Consider the following 18,835-nt stretch of genomic DNA (forward strand, 5'->3'; position numbering starts at 1 on the left):
CTACCCCCGATTTTATTTTTTTTAAAAAGCAAAGGTATCTGCACTCCTAAAACAACAGGAATGCTGCGCTGGCCTTGAGCCAGCAAACGCTCAGTGAACAGGATAAAATTTCAGTTCAGATTTACGGGAAGTTGCTGGTGTTGGGAGTAAAAATCTGGTTTGGTGAGTTTAAGGGCAGGGAGTATACAAGACACAACCTTGCTACTGTGAGCAGCGAGAACAAGAGAGGGGGAAGAAAAAAAGAACAGAGAGATGAGACACTTAACATTTTCCTCTCACAGTCACAGTGTGTGCTCCTGAGTCCTGAGATATCGCAGGCTTTACCAAGCCAGTAGGCAGAAACTGGGCTCTGGTAGGGCAATATCTTAGCTTAACTTTCATGCTTTATGTCTAGTCAGGAATTTAGTCTAAAAGAGTGCTTTCTGATTAGCACTCCTGTTTAGTACTTTGGAATGTGCAGCTTAGGTTAGTGAGAATCAAGGGTTTTAGCTTAGCTGGTATTACTAATTACAAGTTTCTCTGTATGCATTTCAGTGTTCAGAAGGTCTAAACAGGCAGGGAGTGAAAGGAGGGGGTTAAACAGCATTGGAGGGAGTTGCTCAACACTCCTCATTTAGCAGAACATTAGAAAAAGTAAGAAGATGCATTGCTGCCCAGAAACTCTTTCTTCTCTGTGAATGGTGCTTAAGTGTAGAGACTGTCTTCAGAAACACAATACAGGTAGGTAAATTTTTGTGATCACTGTGCTGTCCCTGTGTCCTTACTGCAGGGTTTATGCTCTTGTGATTGTTTTAAGAACATGGTGGGACGTAAGTTATTTTTGAAAAAGTGTTTTAAATAATTTCTGTAAAAAACAGAAACAAAACCACAAGCTGAACTAAGTTTTGATAAATCCTTTCAAGTGATTGAGCAATGGACTGGATTCTTTCTTTAAAAACTTGTAAGATTAGAGAGGAAACGAGAAATATCAAGTAAGAGAAGACTGAAAAGTGATTTCTGGTACATACACTATTTCAGAAGTTAAGTTTAAAAGATTATGTACATCTTCATATCAAACAAATTATAACACACCAGTATCGTCTTATCTGATGTGTTAAATAGTGTTGAAGTAAATATGTTTGTGTTTTTTTTAGTTAAAATTATAGTCTGTGCAGAACATATAGTGGTGATATAATTCTGATGGATGACTAGTTGGGATCTCTGATTAGAGACATTAAAATGAAGAGAACAAGACTTTTCTAATGGATATTTAAAAATAAAATATATTATGGTAGATCTCACCTTTATATGCCTTTAGTTAGATTTTTGTGTGGTTAGATGAGGATTGTTGGGGCATGTCTCTCTCTCTATGCATGTAAAAAGAAACAGTTTGTTTTATAAATTAAAATTATACAGTTCATTTCCCATTGGGGCTTTAAAATAAAGATTGGCGCTAAAGTCACAGAATTTTAAAAGTTGGATATAGCAAAACAAAATATTAAAGTTTGAAATCTGCCTTAGGTTCTACCTATGCCACCCAGCTGAGGTCACAGTGCAGAACTTGGCCCCAGGGGCTAGTTTGAATGTAATAGTGGTGTCTTTATGAGCCTTCCAGATTTATGTAATAATAATTTTGGACAATCTTGCAGTATTTCTTAACAAGTCTAATGCTGAGTTCACATGAGGGTAAGGGGGAGAAAAGAAAAAAAAAAAAAACATAATCAGGCTGTTGCAACAACTATTGTCTGAGAGATATGCAACATTATATACTAAACATCTCCAAGTACTGCAGGTGCCAGATCATAAAGGTGAAAGATCACTTGTGGTAATAAGCAGAGCCTGGTATAAAATTGGAAAACTGAAGACAATATGCACTCTTGAGAAAGGAAAATAAGATAACACCAGAAATATACTGCTATTTGGAGTTTATCTAACAGAGATTCCTGTTTAAATTACTAACAAGGCTAAAAATCAAACTATACAGTCAAAATAACATTAGAGTCTGAAAAATAAATTAGGAGAAAACATTTTGCTTGTATTCTCAGTTTCTCTCCCGCTCTTATATTCCGTCACTGGGCCAAGTTCTTCTTTCATTCATGTTTTACCCCAATGAAGTAACTTCATTGACTTCAATGTAGCTATTCCTGATTTACAATCTGTCTGAGATGAGAATTGGGCCCTCTCTCTTCCTCATATATCTTGAGATTTCAGACACACACAACAAGGTAGGCTAGCTTTGGGACGTAAATATGACTCCTAATAATATCTATACTTTAATGTTCCAGTCTAGTCTGAAAAATCAATGTTTGATTAAAAAAATTAAAGGAATGTGTTGTACATCAGCAAAGTATTAAAAAAAAAAAAAAAGCTAAACACATTTGGATAAGAGTACTTATTTTAAGCAGCTAAGATGGCAAATGTTTACAGGAATATTGTTTCAAGAGAAATTTTATCTAAGCACCTGAGCCTGCCAGGAGGTCCACACATGGAGCCCTGTTGATTACTGTAAGACTTTTTTCATAGGTGCAGAAGTCCACCCGCATGGAGATTACTGCAGGATCAGGGTTTAAGTCTGTGGCCAATAGCCATCCATATCTCTAATGTTTGGTGTTATAATTTGCTATTCTACACATTGTACAGAAGTTGTATTATACTGATGTAGTCATCACTGTCATATGATAGAAGCCTGTCTGTGAAAGCTGTATAAGTGTCTGATATCAGGGAAATTCATATGACTGCGTTCATTAGGATTTTTTAAATGTCTGCTGTACTTTCTCTCTCTGTTAACTAAAAGCAGGTGCTCGGATCTAGTTTGAGCTGGTTGTCCATGTAAATATCTAATAACAAAATTTAGATGGCACACTATTTAGAGTTGAACACTATTAAGGCTATTCTGAACAAACATACGCGTGCTCATATTGGTTTAGAATAATGAGTTAAGTATGTATTTTCCTGGACTCTGGCAATTGTTATATTACACTTTCTGAATGTATAATTTCATCTCCCACTTTTCTAAAATTCAAACTGTTTTCTCTGAGTATGCATGACTGAGTTATCAAATTAAGAATGATCCAAATTACTAAGAAGTATACTAAAAGTATCTGCGTTACTACTGACAAACAATAGTAAAGACGTAAGGGCCAAATCCTGTTCCTACTGAACACAGTGGGAGTATTTCTATTGATTTCTATGGGACCGAGGAGAAGGATTTGGCCCTTAGTGAGGAAGTACATCTGCCAGGCCTTTAGTAGTTAATTTTGTATACCGATAGTTATGCATGAAGGTTGTCTTTCTCTCTTTAAGGACATTTACATCTCAATATTGGAGATGAGTATAAAGCAAAAGACCTAATCTGAACACCCCGCGACCTAAATTATACTCGGGTCACTTGGAACTGTGTTCCCATCTATCATTTTTCAATTTTCATGTTTCTAAAACTGACCGTTGCATTCTACACACTAGTAAGGACACTGCTCGTTATCTTTCCCTGTAAGAGGCCGAAAAGAATATTTCTTTTTTGTTGTTGTTGTTTTTTTTAATAACATGGTTCTGGGTACACCTAGCTCCTGCCAAGATCAGGCACATCTTCTCAGTATCCTTGTCAAGACAATGTAGGCTTTGTATAGTTAAGACTTTCAAGGGTTTTGGTGACACAGTAAACTCAATAGAGCACAACAACTTCTTATTAACTGCAAAGTCAACAGACAGCCTCATGTTTGGGGGCTTTTTTGTTTATTTTCTTTTTACATTTTATCTGCTGAAAATCATAGAAGAACTCTCTCAGCAGAGAGGACATTTTTTTCGGATATACTTTTCACAAGTTAACATTAAGACTGTAAATTTTTTTTTTTTACCTAGTTAAGTTGCAGAAGATTTGAGTGGGGGTACAGGCAAAGGTGGGGTATTTTGGAGAATGAAGGAGTGAAACAAACTACAAATGCATCAGACCTATTTCAAATAGAATATTAAAGAGCCATTCAGATAGTAGTAATAATTTTCAATCACTAACTAAGGTGCCAACTTTCTAATCACACAAAACTGAACGCCCCAGCCCTGCCCCCTGCCCAGCCCCTTCCCCAAGGTCCCACCCCACCCTGCCCCTTCTCTGAGACTTTGCCCCTGTTCGCTCCATCCCCCCTCCCTCTGTCACTCGCTCTCCCCCACCCTCGCTCACTTTCACCGGGCTGGGGCATGGGGTTAGGGTGCAGGAGAGGCTGAGGGCTCTTGCTGGAGGTGCGGGCTCTGGGGTAAGGCTGGGGATGAGGAGTTTGAGGTACAGGAGAGGGCTCTGAGAGGGGAAGGGGGTTGGAGTGCGGGGGGTTCTGGGCTGGGGGTGTGGGCTCTGGGTGGGGACAGAAATGAGGGGTTCAGGGTACGGGAGAGGGCTCTGGGCTGGGGCAGGGGATTGGGGTGTGGGGCAGTGAGGGCTCTGGCTGGGGGTGTGGACTCTGGGGTGGAGCTGGGGATGAGGGGTTTGGGGTGCAGGAGAGAACTCCAGGCTGGCGCAGGGGTCCCGGTAGCCCTTACCGTGGCTGCCAGGTCCCTTCGGCCCCTAGGTGCAAGGGCAGCCAGCAAGGGTCTGCACAGTGCCCTTGTGCCTGCAGGCACCGCCCCTGAAGCTCCCACTGGTCGCGGTTCCTGACCATTGGGAGCTGCTTAGCCAGCACTTGGGGCATGGGCAGCGATCAGAGCCTTCCTGGCCTAGGGGTCACAGAGTCCCGGTGGCCACTTCCAGGAGCCGTGTGGAGGCAGGGCTGCGCTGCGGACTGGACTTTAACGGCCCAGCTAGCAGTGCCTACCAGAGCCGCCAGGGTCCCTTTTCACCCAGGCGTTCCAGTTGAAAACTGGACACCTGGCAACCCTATCACTAACAAACTGGGCTGGATTTAACTAACAACCCAGAGGCAGAAAGCTCTGTATCCTATTTACCAAGCCCTGGAGTCATCTAGTCCCTCAACAGGATTTACTTTGTTGAAGCACCATCCCAATTGTAATGCATCTTACAGAATGAATGAGAAGAACTCCATGTACAGACCATAGAGCTAAACAAGTTAAGGATCAAGTTTAGCTCTTTCCCACCTGATGCAAACAATGTGGGCCTGATCACTCTCTCGTTTACACTGGTGTAAATTAGTAGTAACTCCACTGAAGTCAGTCTACTGTACTGGTGCAAAACCTGTGTAAATGAGGAGGAGTATAAGCACTAAGTAGGAAGCAGAATGACTTGCTTCATCCAAGGCAGGTTTAGGTTTGTCTGTGTGTAAACAGTAACAGCCAGCTTGGATAAGTCACTGTATAAATATCAAATTATCAGGGACAATCACAAAGCACTTCATAGAAATGTACTGAGCTACATAGGGATAATAGAATACAGCTACCTCTGGAGTGGAAAATATCACCCATTTTACACCATCAATTACTTCTTTTTTTTTTTTTTAAGAGGGCAAATGAAACTGTAGGCAGACTCCAGTTACCCAAGCTCCGACTAGGCCCACATGCCAGGGTTAATACATCCACTCTTGTGAAAAATGCCAAGGCATCTTTAATGACCACAAGATTTCCCTCCAACTAGCATTTTCTTGAAAAAGCCATTTCCATCTAGACCTGCAGTAAACCTTTATACATGCATGGACGAGTATGTTTAGTTAAAGACTGCAGAGTAGACCAACAATCTTGTGATTACTTATTAGCACTGTGTAAAACACTGAATTTCTAATTCAGAGAGGATTAGACGTATTTTGTTGTTCATGTCCCGTATCACTTTGAGTTCCAGATTCAAAGCAAAACTCAGCCAAAACCCTGGGATTTAAGATCTTTATTAGAGGTGAATCTGCACTGTGTAGAGTACAGTATGATTGCTGGCTGCTCTTGTCCGTTTGTTTGCTCCCCCATCTTTCTGTATGTATCCACCTATTGCCTCTTTTCTTATACTTAGTTTGTAAGCTCCTTGGACAGGGACCATCTTTTTATTCTGTGTTTGGACAGTTCTTAGTACACTGGGGTCTTGGTCTATGACTGGGGGTCCCAGGCATTACCTCAACACAAGTAATAATGGGCTGGGCTTTAATAAATGAGATGGGCTAAAGAGCCATTTTAATTTTTATTTTGATTAGAGGTGGTTCAGATCTGGGTTCTGTTTTATCCAAAATGCCAAGATTTGGATGGAAGGGGGAAGTCTGATAAAAGGCTCTGATTTTTGGCCTTTCTCCAGTCCTGTGGGCCTGGGCTTCAGGCCTCCATATGCAATATGCACACATAAAGAATCTGAAAACAGGAACCATTTTTTTGTTCCTTCCAAATACTTTAAACCATCTCTCCGCTTTTAGTGCATATTTCCCTCCCATGTCTTATCCGTTTGCCATGTTGTAGTTGCATGTGTAATGAGACAAACTACTTATGATGATGTTACGCTTCCCTATTTCCAGATCAAAGTATGATCTTTTGCAAAAATCTGGAAGCTAATTCTACCAGCACTTCATTTTTAAACCTGTCCTGTGTTATGTACTAACAATACACAAAGAACATCAATTTATTAACATTTATTTAGAATTTATTAACAATTTATATAGAATTAACAATTGTCTAGAAGGTAACTGCCAGCACACAATTGTTGTATTTTCAATCTTGGTATTTTTGAAGTTTTTCCCAACTCCAACCCCAGCTGAAAGGATTCCCTCTGAAGTCACACTCTAACTTTTCTGTATGTTATATATACACAATAGGTTTTAAATCAGTAACTGAATAAAAGAGAAGAGAGGAATGGATGGTCCAGTAGTTGGAGCACAAGCTTTAAACCTGGGAAACCTGGGCTCAAGTCCCTGCTCCACAACAGACTTCCACTGTGATCTTAGACAAATCACTTAGGGTATGTCTACACTGGAATTTAAAGATCTGCAACTTTCTCAGGCTAAGGGGCTTGGGCTAAGGGGCTGTTTAATTGCAATGTAGACGTTCAAGCTTGGGCTGGGTCCCAGAGCTTGGGCTGCAGCCTGAGCCAGAATGTCTACACTGCAAATAAACAGTCCTGCAGCCCGAGCCCCATGAGCCTGAGTCAGGTGGCATGGCTCAGACGTGGGTGTCTACTTGAAGTGTAGACATACCCTTATTGCCTCTGTGCCTCAGTTCCCCATTTGTAAAGTGGGGATCATAGAACTTCCATACTTCACAAGCATGTTGTGATGATAAATACATTAAAGATTGTGAGGTGCTCAGAAATTATGGTAATGAGGGCCATATAAGCATCTAAGATAGATAAAAAGCTCCACATAAACATTTATACCACAGGTGGTGGCGATACCCATGTGATAAACTGCATTTATCTTGTACCTTTCTGTGGCTCTTCAGCACTATATGCCCCCTCATCTCTCTCTGCCAAGACTACTTCTAACAGTCCAAATCTCAGAGCAACTTTCAGACACCTTTAAAAATGTTAATTTTAAAATGTTAATATTTAAAGATGGTTTCCTTCTTTCCCCAAAACATGGGATCCCTCCTTTTTCCCCCAAATTACACTGCTCTGAGATTTAGGATGGGCAATGTTAAGTCCTAGACCAGTGACAGATAAAAGGTCCAACGTCTCCTGCACTGTGAAGTGACAAATGCGTGTTTTATACTAGTGGTTCTCAAAGTGTGGTGTTTGGATGACTAGTGGTCACCTGAACATTTGCCAGCCAGTCTCCTCCTTGTTCCAACCTTCTCAGTTCCATTAAAAGAGAACTAAAAGACATTAAATAATTTTCCAATATTACTTTTCCATACAAGCACTTGTTGCTATTGCCAAATGCATGTTATGTCATTACAAAGAGGGTAAATGGTATAAACAGTTGAGAATGGGTTGGGTTGTCCTCCAGGAGGCAATGGTCTTGAATCTCCTCTACAGTTACACCTGCCTAAAGTGGGTGTTAAACACTACCGCCTGGGTGGGAGAGTGGAGAATTCTGATTTGGTAACTTTGAAAAACCTTGCATGGTGACAGGTTTCAGAGTGGTAGCCGTGTTAGTCTGTATCAGCAAAAACAACGAGGAGTCTTGTGGCACCTTAGAGACTAACAAAATGTATTTGGGCATAAGCTTTGGTGGGCTAAAACCCACTTCATCAAATGCAAGGAGTTAAAAATACAGTAAGCGTATGTTCAGGGTTTAGCTGATCGCCATATTTGGGGTCGGGAAGGAATTTTCCTCCAGGGCAGATTGGAAGAGGCCCTGGAAATTTTTCGCCTTCCTCTGTAGCATGGGGCATGGGTCACTTGCTGGAGGATTCTCTGCTCCTTGAAATCTTTAAACTACGATTTGAGGACTTCATTAGCACAGATATAGGTGTGAGGTTTTTTGCAGGAGTGGTGGGTGAAATTCTGTGGCCTGCGTTGTGCAGGAGGTCAGACTAGATGATCATAATGGTCCTTTCTGACCTAAATATCTATGAATCTATATATTACAGCACATGAAAAGATGGGAGTTGCCTTACCAAGTGGGGGCTCAGTGCTAACAAGGCTTGATAGAGATCCTGTCGGTGTTTGTCTCTGTCTGAGGGATTGGAGCAAATGCTCCACACAAGAGATCCACTTCCTGGACACTACAGTGCAAATAAATGATGGTCACATAAACACCACCCTATACCGGAAACCTACTGACCACTATACTTACCTACATGCCTCCAGCTTTCATCCAGACCACATCACACGATCCATTGTCTACAGCCAAGCTTTAAGATACAACCGCGTTTGCTCCAGTCCCTCAGACAGAGACAAACATCTGCAGGATCTCTGTCAAGCCTCGTTAGCACTGACCCCCCACTTGGTAAGGCAACTCCCATCTTTTCATGTGCTGTAATATATATACTGCTTACTGTATTTTTCACTCCATGCATCTGATGAAGTGGGTTTTAGCCCACGAAAGCTTCTGCCCAAATACATTTGTTAGTCTCTAAGGTGCCACAACGACTCCTTGTTGTTTTTGTAAAACCTGATGCCTACCTTTGGAGAGGATCTGGGAATCCCCATGTTACTTTACTTGTTTCTAGACCTGACAAATCATGGGACTTCAAAATTGTGTCATCGTGATTTTTAGAAAAGTCGTTTTGAAATATATCACTTCCAGCTTTTTTCTGAGAGCTGTATAGTTTGCCCCTATAACTGAAGGTTGGTCTACACTAAAAACTTAGATCAACCCAGCTACATCCACATCACTGAGTGATGTAGTTCAGCTGATCTAACCCCCAATGTAGAGAGCTCTAGGTTGATGGAAGAATTCTTCCATAGACCTAGCTACTGCTTCTCGGGGAGGTGGATTTACTACAATGACAGGAGAACAACTACCATTGCCATAGTAAGTGTCTACACCAGAGCTGGGCAAACTTTTTGGCTTGAGGGCCACGTTGGGGTTGCAAAAGTGTATGGGTAGGGAAGGCTGTGCCTCCCCAAACAGCCTGGCCCTGCCCCCTATCCGACTCCTCCCACTTCCCACCCCCTGACTACCCCCTCAGAACCCCCGACCCATCCAACCCCCCTGTTCCTTGTCCCCTGACCGCCCCGTCCCGGAACCCCCAGCCCCTATCCAACCCTCCCCCGGCTCCTGACAGGCCCCCTGGGACTCCCACGCCTTTCCAACCCCTCCTGTTCCCAGTCCCCTGACCACTGCCCCCCAGAACCTCTGCCCCCTGCTCCATGTTCCCTGACTGCCCCCTGGAACCTCCTGGACCTGGCCCCCTTACCATGCTGCTCAGAGCAACATGTCTGGCAGCCATGCTGCCCGGCCAGAGCTAGACACGCTGCTGTGCTGCCCTGCAGGAGCGTGCAGCCGCGCCACCCAGAACGCTGCCCGTGCGGTGGCGTGGCTATGGGGGAGGGGAGACAGCGCGGGAGGGGCCAGGGCTAGCCTCCCTGGCTGGGAGCTCAAGGGCCAGGCAGGATGGTCCCGCAGGCCGGATGTAGCCTGCAGGCCGTAGTTTGCCCACCTCTGGTCTACACTGAAGCACTACAGCGGAGAAGCTGCAGTTATGCCACTGTAGCATTTTAAGGGTAGACATAGCCTAAGGCATCTGTCTCTAAAGACAGCTGGATATAAAAAGCGATACCAATAAATGCATGAAAATCCACAATCCACTTCTAAAATAACTTGTGTGCAAAATAATTATAGCTGTGAGCAATATAGTCACGCCAAATGCAAAATCAGGTGTATATTTAAAACAGAGGGAGAAAATCTAGATGATATTATAGATGGAGCTGATAGCTTCACCTATTATTAAGGTTGCCTGACACTTCCTATTATAAAACCCTGTTCTCAGTTGCTTAGAACATTGCCAAACTTTTTAACCGCTTGGGATGAAATTTTCGATCCTGAGTGTCTGCCTCAGCCTGAATTTTTAACTTCAGACAAAATGTTTCAGCCACTTCTGAAAACGAGGCTAAAGAAGAATACATTCTTTTGCTCATGTTAAAAAATGTTTGATTTTTTTCCTTTGAAAAGCTCCAGTGCTCCCATGCTTTAGAGCAGGGACTTGAAATAGGGAGGGGGATATGGGGGGTGCTTTTGTGACTTTTGCCATCTCCACCAAAATCTGTCCACATCTGGCCCAGTAATAAGCCTTTAAAAGTCACACATGCTCAGTAGAGACTTCTTTGACCGTAACAGCTCAAGTCCCTGAAGATTCTAGCCACGAGGAGCATGCTCCAGCCCAAGTCTGAGCAAGACCTTCCCCAACTGTGTTGCAGATCTAGGGTTAGGGTCCAGGCATCTTAACTGAGAGCAAGGTGAACAGTGTAGAGGTAGGAGTTGCCTGATTAAAATGCAGAGGAGAGAACAGTTGGACATGCAGGGAGACTAGATTGGGACAAGGAACCTGTGGGGAGGGGAAGGCAAAAACTGGGACTTGAGGGTGATAGGGGAGAGAAAGGAACATAGGGACTGGGTTGGGAGAAGACTGGCTGACCGGACAAGGAGACTGGCTAGCACCTGGAGAGTGCAGGGGAGAGGACTACGATTGGTTGGAAAAGGAGACTGGGAGTGGGAGCCAGAAACCAGAAGGTTGGGGGAGGGTGGGGAGGAAGACTGAGATCAGATGAGGAGCAGGGGAACTAGGACGGGCTGGGAAAGGAGACTGGGACTGGGGAGACAGTTCTGATGAGGAGCTGAGGTACAGTGGAGAACTAAGACTAGCTGGGCAAAGTGAACGGGACCAGGAGCAAGAAGGAGGACACTGATATGGGTTGAAGAACTTGGCAGGGGTGTGGGGGGTGGTGATTGGGACTGGGAATCAGTGACAATGAAGGGGTGAATGGAGGAATGGAGACTGGGATTGGGTAGGCAGGGAGAATGGGACTAGGAAAAAGAACCAAGGGTGGGGAAATGACAGGACTGGAACAGGTTGGAGGAAACAGGGCAGATAGGGTCACCCTTGTGGGGAATGGGCAGAAGAGTCTGTGTCCCTTAGAAGAAAAAACTCCTTCAGAGCCTGGAATGGAACCCAGGGTTCCTGAGTCTCACCATTCCTCTGCTCTCAACAAATATCTGTTAAACCCTCTGGGAAAGCATACCATCCTCCTCTAGAGCTGGTTCACATAGCAGATGACAACCTATAACTAGTGCTATGAGTTACTTAGCTCAAGTGGCAGAGATCTGTGTGGTGGATCTAATTTTCAGACCCTTATGAGTGTCAATGTTATGCCACATGAGGGAATTTCTATTTGTTTCAGTTTGCTTTTTTAAAAACCTAGGAAATTATAACCTTACTGTAGTTTTTTGTATATAAAGTCAAACGCTCAAAAGTTAGGAAATGTCAGAATTAAGGTTCCCTTAATTTAACCCCCATGTGCATTGGCATTGTGATACAGTCTTCAATTACATGATTACATACTACTTTTCCCATGGGAGCCCTGCCTCATTCAGTGCATAGGCTGGACTTGCTCTTGGGATTAACTGGGGTTGTGTAGTGCAGGAGCAAGTGAAGGACCCCTGTAGTGAGTGAGACAGGGGACTCCGAAAAAGAGAAGGGATGGCCTCATGGTTAAGGCAGTTGAATTCTGCCCATGAGAAGTGGGTTTTATCCCTGCCTCTGCCACACAGTTTGTGTGTGATGCTAGTTAAGTCACTTAAACCAAACTTTTCACAGGTGGTCACTGTGTTCCTCAATTTCTGGATGCCCAACTTGATACCCTAAATCTGATTTGCCAAAGACCTGAGCATTCTCAGCTGCAACTGAAGTCACTAGTAGCTGTGCTTTGAACATACATAGTGCTGCATAATGCTGAGTACTCAGAAAAACCAGGTCCTCGACACCTCAAATAGGGCACCCAAAATGAGTGGACAGTTTAGACCTTAATCTCTATGTGCCTCGCTTCCTCAACTGTAAAAAGGGTTAACACCACCCCGCTCATCTCAGAGAAGTGATGTGAAAATAAATTAATTAATATTTGTAAAGCACTCAGACACTTTACTGATGAGCACCATAGAAAAAAACCCCTGAGGAAGATGATAATTCTATCTTCAGAGCACGGTTTCAACATTAAATAAGGCCTAGGGTCACACACTGAACCGTGAGAAAACACAATATTGCATAGCTTCTCCTTAAGTGAGCACTGTCCACCCTATGCACTGAATGAGGCAAGGGTCCTGTGGAAAAAATAGTATGTGATCATGCAGTTACAGAGTGTATCATAGTACATACACCTAAGGGGGCTGAATTAAGGTTACACAGGCAACCTTAATTGTGACATTTCCTAACTTCTAAGTGCTTGACTTTTTGCAATCTTAATAATGCTCTCTCTCTCTCTGTGAGAGAGAAAGATGTTATATAAAATTATTTTTTCCAGTGGAGGGATTCAGATCAGGATTGGGTCCCCACTGTGCTAAGCACTCTGGAGACATAGGTAAATGCCATCTGCACCCCGACAACACTCTGTTGTCAGTATGGTTAAGTTATAATGTTAGGGATATATTTACATTAACTGAGTCTGGGCTAGGGAGATGTCAGTAATTTGAAGGCTGATGCTTTATCCTCTTTTGTTTGAGGAAAATAAAAACATTATTTTAGCCAGGATTTGTGCTAACCCTTGACTACTTACACTCTTTTGGAAATCCCAAGGTCACACAAAGGGCCTGATCTTCACCATAAGTGACACCAAGACTGAGATTCCAGACGTAGTTGCCCTGCTCAGGATTAGGGCCTTAAACACTATATGTGGGATTTTGAAAAGCACCTGAGGGAGTTGGGCAGCCAGCTCCCATTGCAAGTCAGTGGGAGTTGGATGCCGAACTCCTTTAGGTGCTTTTAGAAATTTTGCCCTGTATTAAATGATAATTTTAGACTATGGGTTCTGCATGGGCACAGAGGTCCATGCACATGGACCCATGGTAGGACTGGAAATTTGAACCCTAATCTAGAGAGGTGCTGAGCACCTGCAGAGATGTTGTAAATCCCAATAAAGTTGATAGGAATTGAAGAATCTCAGCAAGGACACAGCATCTTTCAAGATCAGACTTTTACATTACCGCTCATATTGTATATTGCACACACACACACGAACAATATGACTGCTTTTTTAAACGTAGGAAATAGTGTAGAAATCCACTGTAGAAATAGTAGTGTAGAAATCCACCTTTGTTCCACTGAGGGTTTTTTCTCCCCCCTCATTAGACAATTATTCATAAATTAAGTTGACATACCACACAGTTTACCTGAAATGAACCTGTGTTTTCATATTAGAAGGTAATGAATGGGATTTTGGAAATATGATCTCTACTCATTTATTTTCTAACATGCTATAAATATGGTACAGATTGCTTTGGACCTTAATTTTTTTTAAACATAACCAGCCTTACACTATTGAGTGCTTTGGCGGCGAAGTGATTAAATCAGAATCAGCCATGTTCAAATTGCTCCTACAGTGAAGGATTTGCATATTTGCTTGGCATGAACAAGCCAACTTAACAGAAGGGGGGAAATGTGAGTCTAAACTTGTTTAATTCTGAAGAGTGAAGGAAAAGGCTTTTTAAATATTCTTTTACAGACAAGTTAAGAATACTGAGCAGGAATTGGACCTCCATCATTAGCTGTTAGAGATTATGTGATTGCAGGCTCAGATGTGTGTGTGTGTGTGTGTTGTTTAATACTCTCTCTCTGCTTTGCCGAATGGATATCGCAACTGGCATTTTGTTTATAATCAGACTGATGAGGTACAAAATTTCAGAATGGATGTTTGTTCCTGAAAAAAGTCTGTTCCTGTTGAAGTCAGTGGCAAAACTCTCAATGATTTAAATGGTGCAGGTTCAAGCCCATAGTATGCTAAACATACTGGACAAAATCCTCGGCTATATAAATGGGCATAGCTCCATTGTTATTTGTGTTTTGTTGTAGTAGCACACCAATCAAAGATCCCCATTGTTCTAGGCACTGTGTGCACAATGAAATGAGTCCCTGCCTCAACTAACTTGAAACCAAGAATCAGAAACAAGTCACCTAGGTAACCATTCAAACATTATTCATACCAAACAGCTGAAGATAGAATCCAAGCAATTACTTCACAAATAAGATGAAATGCCACATACACCCTTAAAGTGTTCATTTAATAATTCTGAATAGTGAACACCTTCCTAAAAACTACTGTGTGGATAATTCACAAACAGAAAAATGGGCAAAGTGGCCGTGTAAATTATTCACTCGGAACAGCTTACCCAGCTCTAGTCGGGGAACAATTATTAAATTCTTCTCATGGTAAAGCACTGAGTTAGTGACCTTGGTAGAAAGACACAGAGTGATTTTTGTGAACCATAGTATCAGAGGGCCTTTATAACAAATTATCATAATTTTTCCAAGTTTTGAGGCTTGATCCTGCATTCCAGGCATACCCAAATTCCCATTCACTTATGAATGGAAGCTCACAAAGAACATGGGATAGCTCCCTTGGTATCTGAGACTTTGTCTAAATAGAGGGGTTAGCCCTGATTTCAACCAGCAGATTGCAACAATCACCATAGTTGCATGAGCACAACTCTCTAATGTAGACAAGGAAAACCACAATCTACACTGGTTTGAAACTTACACACTATACTGATTCCTGGCCTCTGATGGCTGAAATCAGGGCTAAACCCCAGTGTACATGTATTCTGCAAGTCATCTTATATTTTTACAGTTAGGTGATCTCAGTACCTTTATATTATTTCTCTCTTTTTGGAATTTTTTTTATTTTTCGTATTCTAACAACTTTTGTTGTTGTTAGTTTATTTCTTAGTGCCTATAACTTTCCTGTACTTATATTAATTTTTTTATGAAGAATTGTGGGAATATTCAGAGCTATAAATTAGTGCCCTTTGTAGTTTTTTTAACAGAAGGAGTTAAATGAAACTACTTCTAATCTCTTTATCCTTGTCACACCACTCTGCTATGCAGTAATACACCAAAGAATTTCCAGAAAGCCAAGGTTGACGACTTAAAGTAGCTCCCTCCCTGGCTAAAAAAAAATTCATTGTGTAAATTCATGTTCTTTTCTATTCGGTGCTGAAAGTTTGTTATGCTTGTGGGTAAAGGAAACTTAAATACGAAGGAGCTCGAGGCAGGAGAAAGACTGGAGCAGAAAAATGGAACTCATTCCTTTTTATTAAAAGTGAATCTAAACAAACTGTTCCCCTCTGAAAGTTAGATCAGGTTTTGAAATGCTGAAAATATGGCATTTTATAGGACTTTATAATGGAAGATATCAATGGCACATTGCTAATCCCTGGTTGAGAGGTAAGCCTGCAAAACAAATAGTAGTATGTCCTTGAGTGCACCAGAGTTATGTGCTAGACAGGTTTTCACTTTTTTACCGTATTGCATACTATCAGCATACCCATAAGGACACACAGCATCTGAACGGCCCTTTTGTTATTGGACAAGATCCTGCTCCCATTCAAATCTAGGGCAGTATTCTCATGAACTTCAACAGGACCTGGCTCTTTTTCCACATTGGATTCTACCATAGCCTGCTAAAAGCTGGACAGCAATTTTCTAGAATGTCATCCTTCTTCCACTCTGAGTCCAATTCTTCCCTGCTCGCCCCAGCCTCCTCCCTCCCCATAGCCACTCACCCTTCCACACACACCACTACTGAAATCCCATAGCAATTGATGGTATTTGCAACCTGCCTGCCGCCCCCCCCCCCTTTTTTTCTTTTTTTTTACATAGGGGCCTAGCTATTACTTAACTTTGAGATATTCAAGGCAAAATGCATATTGATTTTCTGGGCACACAGTAGTTATCAATCTTACCAAAGTTGCATGTGTATGTGGTATTCTGATTAAAAACAAACATATAAAACCCTAAAATGTGGGGGAGGTGCAAATGTGGCTGCTACTATTCAATGCATTTGTATCATCATAAATCTCTCTCTTCTATTATGCAACAAGCTAGAAATCTACAGATTACTTGAATCATCCTTTTGTTGACGGACCAAAAACTGTGTGGGTTAATGCTTATATCATATTAGCAAGATCCTTGAATACTGAATTTATATTTCATACCTAGAGCCAGCACCAGCCCACACTGATGTGATGAAATGTATCAACAGAGAAATATGTGTTTTTCCTAACACTACATAAAAATCAGTATCTCTCAGCTTCCCTTCTTCTGCTTCACCTCCTGATGATCCTATTTAAATCCAGAGCAATATCACTGAATATAGTACAACTCACTCTTTCAACAAAGTTTCCCTGGGTAACTCTGGCAAATGAAATGTCATAATAAAAGTGTACCTGCATAAATTCTTCAAAAGAATCAGTTTTTCTGAACATACTTTTTACTGGTGACTTGAGTTTCCATGGGACGATAATTTATTTCAGAGCCAGCTATATCGTATATAGGCAGAATTGGCAGACTCCCAAAACTGCAAAATATTAGAAGCAGCAACCTGTTTATGGACAGATTTTTAAATGAAGTCCATATCCAACACTTCCCATTTTAGGCACCAAAAAAAGTGGCCAGATTTTAAAAAATACTCAGCAATTCCAAATGTTCTCATCCTCCCTAAAGCAGTAGAACACTAGCACATATATAAACATGCCCAGACCACCCAAAAACGCTAGCTATGGAACTCACACCATGATTCTAGGGCTTAAATATAATCCTGTTTCCATGGGGAGCAGTATTGCTGAATGAAGTAGAATAGAAATTTGTTATAATATTCCCATATGTCTGATCATTCTCCTCTAAATTTCCACAGGTGATGGATAGGGTCAGTGAGTCTTGTCCACTAAAGTTTTATTTTGGGTGGCGGGAGAAGGGTTTAGTTATCTATTTTTGTTCTCTGTTGTCTGTGTTTATTCCTTACTAGCACTAGAAATGCACTTCACTATTCCTCCTTCAAGGGCGCCAGTGTCAGATAGGCATGCTTAATACACCCTGATTCAGATAAGAGTGTGACACATCATTTCAGGAATTATTACATAGGGTGACCAGACAGCAAGTGTGAAAAATCGGGACGGGGGTGCGGTGGGGGGGGGTAATAGGAGCCCATATAAGAGAAAGACCCAAAAATCGGGACTGTCCCTATAAAATCAGGACACCTGGTCACCCTATTATTACCTAGACAGCAGAAATAAATCTTTCTAAACTGGGGCTTGGACAGAACAAGAGAGAAACCTTGGGAGTTTTGGGATCTCTGCTCCACAAATCATCTGGAGCCCTGAAGGAGCAAGACTGAGTAATAAGTGACAGCAGAGGACAATGAATGCTGAGTGTTGCAGGATGCCTGCTGAGCTGGACTGCCTCACTTGGGAATTGGCTCATGAATTTATGAGTGGGAATAAGACACTGGTGTGTTGGGAGACCATGAAGTTCTATTTTTGTTATAGTTTTTTGCCAGGGTGGGAATGCTAAGTGGGTACAATAGGTTGGTGGAATTACATTCCATTTAGCTTGAAGCAATCCACTCGCAATGGAACCAAAAGGTTAGTTTGGTTCTGAGTCCCACACACCCATAAAATAAACTGTTTTTTTTTTTTACAGCAGGGATCTAACTGGAAGTAATATTCTTTGCTTCAAATGTTACTGGAAAGTGAGGATGCTAAGAAAGGGTTGGAATGACATTGTCCTACCATTTTGATTAGTGCTCCTAGATGCTATGGTAATATATAAATAATAATAGGTTTGATATTAAAGATCAAACAACTTTAATCAAGGTTGCTGAAATATTCAAAACAAAGATCTCAGTATGCAAAATGAGTTATTCACTTCTTAGATGGAAGTGTTAAACTTTTAAAAGATTATCAAAGGTTTATCTAAGGAAGGCATTTTTTCCTAAGAAATATATCAGTTGATTTACTGTCTTCTTCTGGGTTCAATATCAGGATTTTTTTTTATTTGCCAGATTAATGCCATCATCCACCAATTTCACTGAAACGTGCTAAGGGTAACAAATTTTAAAATTAATAGGAACAACATTATTTCCTAGTTATATCTAGTTTAACTAACATGGAAACATCTAATCCTCTTAGTTTTTATACTTTCACAAACAGGGATTTGTTTGATTAAAAACTTTGAATTAGTCCAATCACATGGAGTAAGTATTTAACAACTCCAAGGCAAACCTATTACAGACATCAGAGGTGCCTCTCACATCCAGTTTCTAGAGCTTAATTCTAGGACTCTTTAACCCTAGGCTGCAGAACTTGCATAGCAGGGAAGGTGAATGCTAACCCAGTTTTACTGGATAAGTGGGTAACATTCCTCAGATGTAGTTCCCCCCCCCCCAGCACCTCCAGAGATAATATTGGCATCTTTTGCTAGCCTCCATTATGTGCTCTTTAACTAAGGTAATATCTCACTTTGTATATTAAAAAACACAACTAAAGAAAGTAATAATCTTGTCACAGGTTTTGTGGGATTGTAG

The 18,835-nt window shown here is 41.7% G+C and overlaps 1 protein-coding gene across 1 annotated transcript in view; it reads left to right on the forward strand.

Annotated features, from left to right (window-relative positions):
- Nucleotides 1-567: 567 nt before the first annotated feature.
- Nucleotides 568-18,835, forward strand: part of RBM47 (RNA binding motif protein 47) — a 105,199-nt gene continuing 86,931 nt past the window's right edge. Inside the window, exon 1 of the mRNA XM_074950107.1 lies at nt 568-720. The gene's annotated coding sequence lies outside the window, so the exon portion shown is untranslated. The remainder of the gene's footprint in view (nt 721-18,835) is intronic.

The sequence above is a fragment of the Natator depressus genome, chromosome 4, assembly GCF_965152275.1.
Source record: "Natator depressus isolate rNatDep1 chromosome 4, rNatDep2.hap1, whole genome shotgun sequence".
Lineage (NCBI taxonomy): Eukaryota > Metazoa > Chordata > Testudines > Cheloniidae > Natator > Natator depressus.